General features: G+C 39.2%; 6 non-coding genes across 6 annotated transcripts; 1 reads left to right on the top strand and 5 right to left on the bottom strand.

Annotated features, from left to right (window-relative positions):
- Positions 1 to 97: 97 nt before the first annotated feature.
- Positions 98 to 170, bottom strand: TRNAA-AGC (transfer RNA alanine (anticodon AGC)). The gene has a single exon. It is a non-coding gene; the product is annotated as a tRNA-Ala (tRNA).
- Positions 171 to 623: 453 nt separating this feature from the next.
- Positions 624 to 696, bottom strand: TRNAV-AAC (transfer RNA valine (anticodon AAC)). Its single transcript has one exon. It is a non-coding gene; the product is annotated as a tRNA-Val (tRNA).
- Positions 697 to 2,180: 1,484 nt separating this feature from the next.
- On the top strand, positions 2,181 to 2,253 carry TRNAM-CAU (transfer RNA methionine (anticodon CAU)). The gene has a single exon. It is a non-coding gene; the product is annotated as a tRNA-Met (tRNA).
- A 986-nt stretch (positions 2,254 to 3,239) lies between these two features.
- TRNAM-CAU (transfer RNA methionine (anticodon CAU)) lies at positions 3,240 to 3,312 on the bottom strand. Its single transcript has one exon. It is a non-coding gene; the product is annotated as a tRNA-Met (tRNA).
- Positions 3,313 to 4,957: 1,645 nt separating this feature from the next.
- TRNAA-AGC (transfer RNA alanine (anticodon AGC)) lies at positions 4,958 to 5,030 on the bottom strand. The gene has a single exon. It is a non-coding gene; the product is annotated as a tRNA-Ala (tRNA).
- Positions 5,031 to 7,618: 2,588 nt separating this feature from the next.
- On the bottom strand, positions 7,619 to 7,691 carry TRNAM-CAU (transfer RNA methionine (anticodon CAU)). Its single transcript has one exon. It is a non-coding gene; the product is annotated as a tRNA-Met (tRNA).
- Between the last annotated feature and the right edge of the window lie 5,370 nt (positions 7,692 to 13,061).

Here is a 13,061-nt window from a genome sequence, read left to right as displayed (position 1 = left end):
CCTCGCTATCCTGTTTTGTCCTTTCCCTAAGAAGAGTCTAAAGTGTCTAATTTCTTTCTAGAGATTGGAAGATTGAAGCGCCTCAGGTGAGTAAAACTGGAGGATGTGGGCATCGATCCCACTACCTCTCGCATGCTAAGCGAGCGCTCTACCATTTGAGCTAATCCCCCACCGGGAATTATTACGTTTCGCTTCTCCCCCCACCCTCCAGTTTATCAACATACCGTCTCCATTATTCCTTCTTTTGGGTGGTCCAAACTTCAGAAAATGTCAAGCCCGTTAATGGGAATCAGAATTTGGACTAAGGGCACATCATCTCAGAGATGCCCCGAGGGAAGAGCGCAATTGGTACCTACTTCTCTGCCAGGAAAGGAGAAAGTAGCTATAGGAAAAGTTTGACACTCCAAAGGTTCTCGATTCAGATTTTCTGGGACAGAAGAGAACACGTCCCAGTTGGGAGGAGTCATCCAGAACAGTCAGCTAATGCGACGAGACTATCTCAGGGTGATTATATGTTTCTTAAAAAGAGGATCCCCCCAAAAAAGTGGGTTGATGACTCGTTCCTTTTAGGGCAGGCGGTGAGCTGATTTTTCCCCGGATGACAAGGTAAAAAAAACAGCCATTGTTCCCGCTCGGTTTCGAACCGAGGACCTCTCGCGTGTTAGGCGAGCGTGATGACCACTACACTACGGAAACTCACATCGCACTCCAGTTTTGAGATACTCAATTCTTGCTGAGGTGGATCTAGAAAGGTTTCACATCTACATCATATAAGAGAATAACCAAAACAAACAAACAAAAAACCCTGTTACAAATAAGACCTATCAAAAATAGGTAGTGAGATCCTATGAAATAGAGAAAAAAAAAAATACGGACATTGAGGTGTGAGAATAAAGAATCAATAGGATGGAAGGAACAGTCAAGATGGTAGGAACTCCTGTGTTCAGAAATACCTGTGTAGTAGGAGTGGAGTGTGCGAGTGTGCGAGTGTGCGAGTGTGTGTGTGTGTAAAATAGACATGGAGAGAAACAGTGATTGAAAAAAGCCAGGACACATGAAGATACATTGGGGGAAAATGTGGGGAGACTTAAAAACCCTTGAAAAAACATGCAGACACATGGCTTTAAAAAGAAAATATTTTATGAAACTTTTTTATTTTGAATGCCAAATAAGTAGGAAATGGAGAAAATAGAATTAGAGAGAAAGAAAAAGAAGTTGTAAGACCTTAAAGGATTGAGGCTTATTCTTTAAGCCCTGAGATTAATAATAGCATGAGTCTTTCTGTATCTGCGGCCCAGTACACTAGCTGGCTTGGAATACATTCTTCATAAACACAGAATGGACAAAGGCATAGGTGCATGAGAAGAAAGAGAAAGATTCTGGAGAGCTGTGTGGAAAGGAGCTGCAGTATTTAAGCACATTTCAAGATACTGGGTGTAGAGATTTGAAGGCGATGAAAGAGTCAAAGGCATGTAGAATACTTGAATCTGGGTGGTAAACACAAGTGATTGTGAATTAATACCTGATGCATGGAAGATTAAATCCTCTCATTTATAATAATAGTGAATTAATGAATGAATTGGGTTGGAGGTAAAGACTAAGTGCAGGGTTAAAGGAAAAGTCTACATTTTAATACAGGAAAAGAAAAAAATCAGCTTTGCGCTTCTGGTTTTGCTCCGTAGAGCCACAAGAACTGAAAAAAGAGATGGTTCAACTATTCTAAGCTTCAAATTTTCTCTGTAAAATGGGAATTATATTTTAATGAACTGCAAAGCTAAATCAAACAATCTGCATAAGATTAATAAACATGTAGTATCATTTTTAGCACCCAGTGCTGAAAAAGGATTTTTTTCATTTCTTTTCATTCTTTTGTATTCTGCTTTCTGCAGGCTGAAGGTGCCTCCCTTCCTTGAACCCTTAAGGGGAAGCAACAGCAAGGTCAAATCTGCAGGAAGAAAGCTATGGACAAGCTAACCTTCAGAAATCCATCTCTGAGTATCCTTTTGGTAACGTGTATAAGAAGTAAAACAGAGTATCATTTCTCTTTCACATTTTAAAGGAAAATCAACTGGGCAAAGTTGGAATCCCACAATCCATAATCACATATGTCATAATGCTGCACCCGGCGGATTCTACGCTCTGAAATGATGGAGTCCACACCTTTCCAGTATACCTTGTCTGCCTTCTTAGCGCAGTAGGCAGCGCGTCAGTCTCATAATCTGAAGGTCCTGAGTTCGAGCCTCAGAGAGGGCAGCTTGTTTTTTTTCCTCCACAGTCAAACTCGCCTAACGTTACTCTGCTAAAAAGAAAACGTATACAGGCTACACCAAAACCAAATCGAAAGGAACAAACAAAAAGTCAACATAAAATAACTCTGGGAGTTAGTGAAGGACAGGGAAGCCTGGGGTGCTGCAGTCCACGGCGTGGCAAAGAGTCAGACATGATTGAGGGACTGAACAACGAAGTAAAATGACCAAATGCTGCCAGAGAAGCATTTGATAAAGGATCCATTATTTGCTCAGGAGTGTAATACTAGATTACAAGTCTGTTGCACTTCCCAGTAACTTCAGTAAAATCATAGATGAAGTAATGTAGACCACATCACAAAAATACCATATTTTTGTGTCTTTTCCATCTGATAGAAGACTTCTCTTTCACATTGGTGCTCTAAAGGACTCCCAATGGCAATTAAGGAATGGAAGATGTAAAATCATTTATTCTTTTTATCATGAAACAAATAATTGTTGTTTACACAACTATTTGGGTGCAGCGAATTAAGAGTGAATAAGATCTCCACATTTCCTTTCTTGTGGAGCTACATTCCTCCATCTTTCGCTTCTTTTAGAGTGGCAGGATGCAGGGAGCTTAAGATTTGACTAATGTGGTTTGTGAGGGTTCTTACACTTTATCTCTGACATTCTGTGAGCTTGGAGGCTGGAGGGAGAAAGCGGAGACAGAGGTCACTTCTGGCATGCTGACAGTGTAGACAGTGTAGTAGCCTTTTCAGGATAATCGAATATCTTGAAACCAATTTATTCTTTGGGGGCCGGATATATGTCCTTCCCTGTCCTTCACTAACTCCCAGAGTTATTTTATGTTGACTTTTTGTTTGTTCTTTTCGGTTTGGTTTTGGTGTAGCCTGTATACGTTTTCTTTTTAGCAGAGTAACATTAATATTTGACTTTCTTTTTAGCAGAGTAACATTAGGCTAGTTCGACTGTGGAGGAAAAAAAACAAGCTGCCCTCTCTGAGGCTCGAACTCAGGACCTTCAGATTATGAGACTGATGCGCTGCCTACTGCGCTAAGAAGGCAGACAAGGTAAGACTTTCACATTCTAATTAAAATATGAAATAATATTTTTCAGGCACATCTATCAGTTTCCAGGTTTTAAAAAAATGTAACCAATGCTCCTTGAAAACCTTCCATATAAGACAATGCTGCACCCGGCGGATTCTACACTCTGAAATGATGGTGTCCACATCTTTTAAGGTATACATCCACCAGTTGGACACTCTGGCCAGCAAGACCAGAACAATCCTGTCTTTTGCTGCTCTTTTCCTCTCTGATGTTCCAATGATTGGCCTCTTTTCTCTCTCAGAGATCTGTCTTGCTGCTTCTGCTGCTGCTAAGTTGCTTCAGTCGTGTCCGACTCTGTGTGACCCCAGAGACGGCAGCCCACCAGGTTCCCCAGTCTCTGGGATTCTCCAGGCAAGAACACTGGAGCGGGTCTCACTCTTGCACTTTCTTTATATTCAAAAGAAACTTAGGAGATACCCAGTTAATATTAACTCACAAACTGAGTGAATGAATACCCCTCAAATTCTCACTTTACATCTCCACTTGAATGAACGCGACAGGAGGTATTCTCTCTACAAAAAACACAGACTGGAAAACAACAACAACAACAACAACAAAAAATACAGAGAGAACTTAACAGAAAAACCTCTCTGTTTTTCTTCAGTCTATTGGGCTATTAATTAGACTAAGAGATTTATGAAGATTATTTCATATATTCCAATTGAATTTTGACAACTAGGTGTCATAATTTGCAATTTCCACATATGTTGGCAACTCAGAGAAGTGATATGTCTGCTAAGCTGTAAAGTCTGAATTGAGAAGCAGAGTATCTAATTCCAAATTATGTTATTTTTTTCTGCTGCAGCTGATAGTCTCACGGTATAGTCTTCTCTACAATAGCTCATTCATATACACTCTAATTCCCAGTCTCCTCTCTGCTGGCCTTTCGGGCTTAGACTTTCAAGTCAAACTTTGGCTCATTCTCTTCCTTCAAAATCCACTTTCACTGAATAATATTGGCAAATCTGAACACTATTTTGTGAAGCTCTCTTGAATCTATCACTTCCTTTCCATTCAGTCAGCTCATATTCATTGGGGAGCTGCTCTGTGTCTGGCACTGTGGTAGCTTCAGGTGATTCAGAAGGAATAGGGTCACCCAGACTTCTGTTAGAAGGATATATATGCACAAGGGACAATCCTCTTAGTCTTCCTGGCATTTACAGCTAAATAATGGCTAAAAATATGTGTTCATGATGTCCCTCTGCTTCACTCTGACCATTCTTGATTTTTTAGTTTTGATGTGATCTTGCTTTTCTCTCAACTCTTTGGCTCTTCTTTCCACCTTTCTATATTGCGATTTTGCTCTGTTCGGTCAATTAGATCCATTGGTGAATGGTGTTGTTTAGTTAACTACTAGATCTGTCATCAATGAAAGAGAAGTTTTGACACCTATAATGATAACTGTGGGTTTCTCTATTTTTCCTTTCAAGTTTATCAGCTTCAGTTCATGAGTTTTGAAGATCAGTGGTCAGGGACGTAGAGCCAGTCTTATCTTTCCCCCGAGGAGAGTGCAGTGTGTGTCTGCTTTTCTCATTTCTTTGTATAGGTTGCAAGATTTGCGGTTGTCAGCTGGAGCTCCTTAGTTGAAGGAGCCAAAACTGGAGAATGTGGGCATCGATCCCACTACCTCTCACATGCTAAGCGAGCGCTCTACCACTTGAGCTAATTCCCCACCTTCACACTTGTGTTTTTTCCTTTAGCTTTTCAGAGTACTATCTCCACTTTATTTACTCTTCTGAGCAGCCTGAACTTCAGAAAATTTCAAGGTCCTTAAAATGAAACCAGGACTGGACTAAAGGCACATCTTCTCAAAGATGCCTAAGGCAATAGTGTGATTGGTATCTATTCCTTTGCTGAAGAAAGGAGGGGAAAGGCACCATGGGAAAAAGAAGAGACAAAGGGAACACTTGGGGGTTTCACTGTTGACTGAAGAGAAACCAGATATTAAGAACCCATGTAGAAAAAAATGGTTGAAAGAAAATACATGCAAAAGAGAATAGGTTTTTAATTTGTTCTGGCTTTCACTCAACTTTAAACTATTATCATGGAAAAGGGAATGGCCACCCATTCCGATATTTTGCGTAGTGAATCCCATGGACAGAGGAGCCTGGTAGGCTACAGTTCATGGGGTCACAAAGAGTCGGACATGACTGAGTGACTAACACTAAATTGCTATCTGTTGTGAGTTTTGTAACAGGAGTCCTAAACATCTGTGTTCCCTTACATCTTTTTTTGTTATTCACTAATTAGAAAGCAGAAAATTCTGTCTGGGAAATTTTAAGTCATACAAACTGCCATTCATCAATAAAATTTAAAACATCAAGTAAGGCATAAAGAAAGAGCAAAATAAATCAGCAGACCTGGAGAGTAACATTTTGGAAGTCAATAAAATAATTTATTAAATTATTCACTTATATTTGATCTACTTGTTCCCTATCCTTAACTAATACTTCCGTTTCAAGGCAGAAGCCATATTTATGCCTTAACTCCAGGCACTGAGGACACAATGATTTGAGCCTCAACATCCTTATATTCTAGAGGAGAGAGAGGAACTTTAAAAGAAAATTCATAAGACAATTTCTAAAACACAGTGCTTGTGAGGAAGGTGGCATAAGTTGATGGACAGATTAAAATCACGGTAAGAGGCATTAGCTAGGGAGGGGGGTCTCAGTAGCAAAGTAACATTTGACTTAGGGACTGAGTGCCAAGAAGTAGGCATATTACTAAGTCTGATTCAAAATGAGAAGTTATATTAGTCAGAATCTGAGAGGTGAAGAAAAGTCCTCTGTGTGCATTTGGGAAACCCAGACAGAGCCCAGTTACGAAAGACCCACAGAAAAGTCAAAATGTAAGAAAATTTCCAGCTCATTTCAAGACTGTGGTGCCAAAGGCCTAACCAAATGGTGGGCTTGCTGAAGGAGCCTCCAAGAGCATCATCCATAGGATTCTTTGTGTCTGAAGAAGCTTAAGATCCAGTTAAAGGAGAGGGAAGTCTTTTAGTGAAAAGCAAAGTGCAAGGGCTGTTCATAGTTCTGCATGGTAGAATTATGACCTTCTTTAATGTTCCTTCCTGTTTTTGGACTTCATCAGGATCTGATCACTAATGCTGTTAAATATATTTCCTGTATTACCTGCTGGAATCCCTCTGGCCTCTTTTGAAATATTTTAGCTGCCTGTGCAAAGAGGAAAAATTCTATTTGGGATTCTATATGTGGAAGTCAAATATCACCAGATTGTTTCAATTCTTGGAGATATTTCTGAAGGTGTTAATTTAGACTGTCATTACAGGTACTGTGATGGTTGGGCTGGAATGGATGGGTAAGAAACTTCCATAAGGAAGAACCACCCAAAGATCCTACTCCTATTCTTGTTTATGAGTTTACTCTAAGAATTCCCCTGATTTCACATCTTCTTTTTTATTTTGTTTTTGACAATCTGGGTCTTTCTGGTTCCCTCTCAGACCCAGGCAACTCAGTCCTCAGACTCACAAGTTCTGTCATCCATCTTGTCTCTTTAAATGTCCCTCAACAGACTTCTCTCTTTCCCCAGGTCAATGGGTCCCATAAATGTCCATTACAAAATAGCCTTCTTTTCACCAGATTCTCTCCATTTACAAGGATGGGAGGTCCACTCTCCCACAAGCCAAAAGTCATGAGTGTTGAGAAGGAAAGGCCATCATACTCCAGTACAGATCATGCTCACTCCGTTCACCGCATGTTTTTTGTCCTTATTGTAGTATAATGACAAAGTGGGTGCATGCGTGCTCAATCACTCAGCTGAGTCCAACTGTTTGTGACAGAGAGCATTGGTCAAAGACCAGTCTGTGCTCTCTTCTGGGTGAAATAAGAAAAGAACCAGAAATTTATAAATCTTCATTTTAAAAAGAAATCCAATATTTCCCGAAGTTCAGGAAAGGTCCTCTGAGGACTCAGGTCTTGTGGAGAAGAAATGATAGAGAAAAATTGGTGGAAACAAGTATCTTTCCCACTAGCTTTCAGTGCAAAGAAGGGTTTGTAACATTGAACCTAATTCCCATGTCCTAACTCTCTTTTTGATCTGAAATCTTTCTGGTGAATCTAAACTTCTTCACCAATGATTTTACTGAAGTTACTGGGAGTTGCAACAAACTTGAAATCTAATTTCAACCTTCTAAGCAAATATTCGGTCATTTTTCAAATGTTTTGCTGGTGCCCACCTTAATTTTACTTGCTGTTGGTTTTTCCTGCAACATAACTTTAGCCAGGCCAAAAAAGTGTCATCTGCCCTCTCTGAGGCTCGAACTCAGGACCTTCAGATTATGAGACTGACGCGCTGCCTACTGCGCTAAGAGGGCAGACAGTGAAAGTAATATGTATTGAAAGTAGAGAGGAAATAGTATTTTCCGACCGCCCACACTTTTATCAGTTCCTAGTTTTTAATAACTACTTGAAAATCATTCCAATAAACCAATGACAAACCCAGTGGATTCCACATTAGGAATGATGCAGTCCATGCCTTTCCAGTATTCACCCCAAAATAAGATCATCTTGGCTGCATGGCTAGGGACAATAAATGTGCTGTCTTCTTAGTCTTGTATTCCAAAGATGTGCTTTTTCCTGCCCTCGGAAATCTCAGCTGATCTTACATTTTCCATGATCTCCTTGTTGAAAGAAACATAGGAGCTGCCTAGTTAATATTAGTTCACTGAGTGAATCAATAGTCCTCAAGTCTGGACTTCTCTGTCCTACTCATCTCCATTCGTACCTACATGGCTGGAGACATTCTTCCTACAAAAACCGCAAACTGACAAAAAGCCACCTTGTTTTTTCAGCCTTACATACTAATTCATACTAGGAGATTTATGGAGATTATTTCATATAGTCCACTTGAATTTAGGTAATAAACCTATGTACCATATTTTGTACTTTCCAGACAAAAGGCTGAGAGAAGTTAAGTAATATTTCTGTTAAACAGCAAAGTATGAATTGAGAGAAATTATTAGATTCCAAATTGTGAGTTCTCTCTCTACGCCAGTTCACACCCACTATCTAATTCCCAGCTTCTGTGCTGGACTTTAGGGTTTCGACTTCCAAGTCCTTCAAAACCCATATCAAATGATCTGCCAAATACTAAACACTATTCTTGTGCAGCTTTTTTGAATCTGTCACTTCCTTTCCATTCATTCAGCGCATTATTGTTGTGGAGCTGCTCTGTGCTAGGCACTGTTACAGGCTCAGGGGACTGTGAGGGAATCTGATTACCCCCAGGCCTCAGGAGTAGGAAGGATAAATATGAACAATGAATGATCCACTTCCAGTTTCACCACTTTCAGTCTCCCTGGCATTTACAGCTAAATAACTCTTTCTAAAATACCACTTTTCTGCTTCACACTGACACTTTTTGGCTTCCTTGTTTTGATATAATTTTGCTTTTCTCTCAACTCTTTGATCTTTCTTTCTACTGACACTGCGATTTTACTTAATAAGGTCATTTAGATTCAGCGGTGGATAGTGTTTAGTCCCACACTGTATTTTCCAATTTGTTATCTACTAGACCTATCAATTAAAGAGAGAGGATTGTTGACATCTTCAACAATAATTGAGGACTTTTCTATGTTTCTTTTCAGTTTCATTAGCTATTGCTTTTGGGTTTTGAAGCTCTGTGGTCAGAGGCATGCAAATTTAGGATAGTTATTTTATTAGTGAGTTGGCATCTTATAAATGTATAGCTTCTCAAATTAATACCTGGAATTTTTCTCTGCTTTGAAATCCACTTAGTCTTATAGTAATGTATCTACTTTATTTTTTTTTTTTATTAATGCTTGCATGAGGTCTGTTTTCCTATTCTTTGCTTTCAATCTCCTATATAACTTTTAATCTTGAGTACAGCTTTTCATCTCACAACTAACTGTATTTGAAGTGGATTTATTCTAATCAGTATATATATTTTTAATATATTGTGACAAACTGATTTTATTTGATATATCTGGATTGTTAGAATGCATTAAAAATAAATTGCTGACTATAATGACTCAAATAATATTATTATTAATAATTTTGCTTTTAGATTTACTAAATAATTTATTAAAAGCTTGTTTCATTTGTTTCTTATTTTCCTCTGCTCCTCTTCCTCCCTACCCTTACTTGACTTATTTAAACATTGTTAGTATGTGATGTATTGATTACCATATACATTCTTAATATTTCACAGTGTACTTAGAATCAATGAATTACCATTCAAGTTGTGTATAGACCTCACTACCATTTAGTCCCTTTACCACAACCACTTCATATAGTGCATATAGATACAATGAAAATTCCATCAGACAATGTAATGATTTTCAGTTTCAAGCATCAAACATACTTTAAAGACTTGAAGAGGAACATAAAAGTCTATTATGCTTTCCCAGTGATTTCCTGCTCTTCTATGGTTCCAATGACAAATTGAAGTCATAAGGGAGTAATCACAGTTCAGGCATACAAAAATGGGGAGGATGGCTATTAAGGATCTGGCCTTAGACCAGTCCCTATATCACTGTACCAAACCCAGGGCCACCAACAGCCGTAGTCAAACAACATCCACCAGCTGCAAACTTGTAGTCTCAAGGTTTCCCCTTGTAACTAAGTAACCATTGCAGACCCTAACCAATTCTTGCTTCATAAGCTGTCTTTCTTCTTGCTAGCATCAATTACAATGCTAGACAAACAACTTTTGTCACTGTGTGGCCTTGCAGTTTTTCCCTTTAATAAGCTTCCTTCATTTTGTAGTCCAATGGAACACAACTCTTGTGCTTCTTAAATCTGTGTTTCCCAGGCTGCAGTCCTAGTAAACCTCCGATATAGGCTATTTAATTTCAAACGAGTTTCTGTTTCTGAAATTTTGGTCAACTTTCTCCATTTATACTATCCTATATATTTCCCTCTAGTATCATTTTTCTTGTCTCACAGCATTACTCTTTTCTAGAACTTCCATTAGCAATGGAGTCATTCAGTTTACCTTCAAATGAGCAGGTAAACTTTATGTCTGTCTGAAGGGTATTTTTGCTATATTTAGCTATTAGATTGACAGGTCTTTTCTTTCAAAATAACATAAAAATCATGTTATTTTGTTATGGTTCTTACAGTTTCTGATGAGAAATTAACAATCATGCAGATTGCTGTTTCCCTTTCATTTTCTTCTGGTACTTTAGAGCATCCCCGCCCCCCGCTCCCCTTTCTAGTTTCAAGCAGTATAATTGTCATCTGTCTGCTTGTGGGTTTATTTGATTTTATCCTGCTTTAGGGTTGCTGAATGTTTATATCTTTTGCCAAATTTGGGTAACCAATTCCCCCCACCAATGTTTCCCTTCTTCCTCTATTGAGTCTCCAATGATGTGAATGTAAGAATATTGCTATTTTCCTGTTTGTCCCTGGGGTTCTGTCCATTTTTTAAAATACACTTGCCTCTTTGTCATTTGGATTGAGTGTTTACTATTGTTCTATCTACACATTCTTTTTTCAGGTCTGAAGTTGCAATTTGGATGTATATTTTTTTGCCAGTGCTTCTTAAAAGCTGGAGAATGTGGGTATCAATCCCACTACCTCTCTCATGCTAAGCAAGCGCTCTTCCACTTGAGTTAATTTCCCACCTTTATCGAGCTCTTTCCCCCAGTGTGTCAGAGTACCATCTCCATTATTCGCTTGAAACCAGGACTACTAAGGGCACGTCTTCCCAAAGGTGACCTGAAGCAAAAGTGAGATTTGTACCTATTTCTCCTCTAAGGAAAAGGGGTGAGAAGTAGCCATGGGAAACACTTGGTGCTCCAAATTTCACGTTTCAGACTTTCTGAGATAGAAGTGAAAATGTTCCAGTTGGGAGGATTCACCCAGAACAGCCAGCTAATACAACAGGACCTTAGGATGATTATCTGTTTCTTAAAAATGAGATGAAAATGACAAACCAACAGGAGTGCGATGATCACTGATTCCTTTTAGGGGAGAAGGCAAACTGATTTTCCCTGGATGGTGGAAGGCAAAAACAGCTGTTTCTGCTCGGTTTCCATCCAAGGACCTCTCGAGTGTTAGGCTAGCGAGGGAAACTATACCATACTAGGGAAACTACACTACACTAGGGAAACTCAAGCTTTGTTCTATTTTAAGATATTTTTCCATTGTTACCGAGGCAGGTCATGAGAAATTATATATCTACACCATATGATACAACAATTAAAAAGTACAAAATATTACTGATAAGAGCCATCAGAAATAAGACACAAGAGCATGTTACAGTGAAGGAAAAAATATGGACATTGAGCGGTACAGATGAAGAGTGATGATGATGCTGTTAAAAGATGATGGTGTTAAAGTGCTGCACTCTGTATGCCAGCAGATTTGGAAAACGCAGCAGTGGCCACAGGACTGGAAAAAGTCAATTTTCATTCCAATCCCAAAGAAAGGCAATGAGTGTTCAAATTACCACAGACTGTATTCATTTCACATACTAGCAAGGTATACTCAAAATCCTCCAAGCTAACCTTCAGCAGTACCTGAACCAAGAACTTCCAGATGTACAAGCTGAATTTAGAAAAGGCAAAGGAACCAAAGATCAAGTTACCAACATCCTTGGATCATAGAAAAAGCAAGAGAATTCCAGAAAAACATTTACTTCTGCTTCATTGACTACGCCTTTAACTGTGTGGATCACAACAAACTGGAAAATTCTTAAAGAGATGGGAATACTACCTTACCTACCTACCGAGAAACCTGTATGCAGGTGAAGAAGCAATGGTTAGAACTGGACATGGAACAACAGACTGGTTCCAAATTGGGAAAGGAATACATCAAGGCTCTATATTGTCACCTTGCTTATTTAACTTATATGCAGAGTACATCATGCGAAATGCCAGGCTGGATGAAGCTTGAGCTTGAGTCAAGATTGTTGGGAGAAATATCAATAATCTCAGATATGCAGATGAAACCACCCTTATGGCAGAAAGCGAAGAGGAACTAAAGAGTCTCTTGATGAGGGTGAAATAGGAGAGTGAAAAAGCTGGTTTAAAACTCAAGATTAAAAAAATGAAGATCATGGCATCTGGTTCCATCACTTCATGGAAAACTAGATGGGGAAACAATGGAAACAGTGAGAGACTTTATTTTCTTGGGCTCCAAAATCACAGATGGTGACTGCAGCCACGAAATTAAAAGACGCTTTCTCCACAGAAGAAAAACTGTGACAAACCTAGACAGAATATTAAAAAGCAGAGACACTGCTTTGCTGACAAAGGTCTGTCCAGTCAAAGGTATTGTTTTTCCAGTAGTCATGTATGGAAGTAAGAGTTGGACCATAAAGAAAGCTGAGTGCCAAAAAATTGATGCTTTTGAACTGTGGTGTTGGAGAAGACTCTTGAGAGTCACTTGGGCTGTAAGGAGCTCAAACTAGTCAATTTTAAAGGAAATCAGTCCTGAATATTCACTGGAAGGACTGATGCTGAAGCTGAAACTCTAATACTTTGGCCACCTGATGTGAAGTACTGACTCGTTGGAAAAGACCCTGATGCTGGGAAAAGATTGAAAGCAGGAGGAGAAGGGAACAATAGAGGATGAGATGGTTGGATGGCAATCACCAGCTCAATAGACATGAGTTTGAGCAAGCTCCAGGAGATGGTGAAAGACATGGAAGCCTGAAGTGCCACAGTCCATGGGGTCGCAAATGGTCAGACAAGACTGAGCAACAACTATAAAACACC

This window comes from Capricornis sumatraensis, chromosome 22 (genome assembly GCF_032405125.1).
Source record: "Capricornis sumatraensis isolate serow.1 chromosome 22, serow.2, whole genome shotgun sequence".
Taxonomy (NCBI): Eukaryota; Metazoa; Chordata; class Mammalia; order Artiodactyla; family Bovidae; genus Capricornis; species Capricornis sumatraensis.
The sequence above is the reverse complement of the archived record's forward strand: the minus strand, read 5'-3'. Positions and strand labels throughout refer to the sequence as shown.